The sequence below is a fragment of the Aegilops tauschii genome, chromosome 5 (genome assembly GCF_002575655.3).
Source record: "Aegilops tauschii subsp. strangulata cultivar AL8/78 chromosome 5, Aet v6.0, whole genome shotgun sequence".
In the NCBI taxonomy this organism is placed as follows: domain Eukaryota; kingdom Viridiplantae; phylum Streptophyta; class Magnoliopsida; order Poales; family Poaceae; genus Aegilops; species Aegilops tauschii.
In genome coordinates this window covers 370,058,932-370,061,147 of record NC_053039.3, presented here as the reverse complement: position 1 = coordinate 370,061,147, position 2,216 = coordinate 370,058,932, and positions in this window count along the sequence as shown.

Here is a 2,216-nt window from a genome sequence, read left to right as displayed (position 1 = left end):
TCACTTTGTTCCATTGTGTCATGTTCATTTGAGTATATCTTGATGCCCGAATCATCGTTGCAAGACTGCTATGTGATGTTGTCTGCTGTAGTTTAACAGATCTTGCTCATTTGTCATTTTTATATCTTTTTGTGTGATTTTCTTTTGAGCGTGATGTCTACATGTTTTATGTGCTACAAGATGCCATGTTTGCTGTGGTGCAATCCACTCTTCATGATATTCCATGTGTTGATTGAAACAAGCATGCAAAGTAGCCTCTATGATGTTGCTGATTTCTGTGACTTGGTCATTTCTGCAAAGACAGAGTTTGTTATGTTGTGATGCCATGTAAACCTGCTGGTACTAGTCATTCTATGCATAATCTGGAGATGTTCACTAAGGATGTTTTGTTATAAATGTTATGCTCTATCCATCTGTACCCTTGTTTGCATTTATAGCCTGTTGTAGCTTGTTGTAATCTTGCTCCAAACTTGCTAAATAATGTTGCTGTCAGCCTATTAACATGAAGTTCAGTATTGCCATGTGTTTTGCTAGTGATCCATGCACCCTATGAACTTGCTCTTGCCATGTTTAGCTCCATAAATGTGTCTTCTTACTGTTGGTCACCTTGTGATGCCATGTATTGCTTTGGAGTGAGTTGTACAAGCTCACCAACATGCCTACTTATCATTGTTTCTGCCATGTATTGTTATTTTCACCAAGTCTGAATCTGTCATATTACTTGCCATGTTTGCATGGATGCTACCATGTTTTCTGTTGATATTTGGAATTAGTTCAGTAAAGTAGTTTTGTTCTTTGTCTTTAGTACTAGAATTACATGCTTAATGTTGCCATGATAGCTTACTGTAACTTGTTGTTTGATAGCTCTAAACATTGCAACCTGATGTTATTTCTGCCATGCCCAGAGATTTTCTGCTAAGTCTGTGAACTGTTATTATTTGCAATTTTGACATGTCCTTTTGAGCATGTTCTAGTGGTTTCTGGAGATAGCTAAGTGTTCATGTTTTGTAATGCTTTACCTGTACTTCATGTCCATGCCTTTTTTTATGTTGGGGTGTTGTAGCATATGTTCATGATGCTTGCAAGATGCCTAGTTGCTGTTTTGGACAGATTGTTGTTATATCTTGTTTGGAGTGTAAGTGTTGCACCGTTTTGAGCATGCTCTATATAAAACTTGCTTAGAATTGCATGTAGTTTCATATTAACTTGTTGCATCCTTGTTTTGAGAGTGTTTGCTTGATGTTTGAATGCATTTTGCATCAATGCCATGTTTAACTTGGTTTGCTCATATCTTCTAGGCCGTAGCTCCGAACTAAATGAACTTTATATGTAACTTGACTAGAATTTTATGTAGATCATCTTGGTGCATCTTAACTTGCTGTTTAACAACTTGAACATAAGGCTTATTCAGATCTGGACCAATTTCGAAATTTGCATATGAGGACTTACCGGAATTGTCATATGTTGTTTCCGGCCTTATTTAAACTTGCTTTGATGTGTTGCTCTTGTATGCATCATCTCTTGCCATGAGTAGCTTCATGTAGCTTTGTCATGCATCCGGCTTGGTTGGGCATCATGTCTTGTTTATGTGTTGTGTGTTTACCTTGTTGTTTGCTTCTTTCCGGTTGTGCTCCTTCTCGTTAGTTCCTGTTTCGTTGCGATCGTGAGGATTCGTTCGTCTACGCTTGGTTCGTCTTCGCGGCTTCATCTTCTTCATGGACTCGTTCTTCTTCCTAGCGGGATTTCAGGCAAGATGACCGTTACCCTGGATCTCACAACTATCATTGTTATGCTAGTTGCTTCGTTCTATCGCTATGATGCGCTACCTATCACTTGCTCTTCAAGCCTCCCAGATTGCCATGTCAGCCTCTAACCTTGTTCACCCTTCCTAGCAAACCGTTGTTTGGCTATGTTACCGCTTTTGCTCAGCCCCTCTTATAGCGTTGCTAGTTGCTGGTGAAGATGAAGAAGTTTGTTCCATGTTGGAACATGGATATCATGAACTTTGTTGGGATATCACAACATCTATTATTTAATTAATGCATCTATATACTTGGTAAAGGGTGGAAGGCTCGGCCTTATGCCTGGTGTTTTGTTCCACTCTTACCGCCCTAGTTTCCGTCATACCGGTGTTATGTTCCTTGATTTTGCGTTCCTAACGCGGTTGGGTGTTATGGGGACCCCTTGACAGTTCGCTTTGAATAAAACTCCTCCAG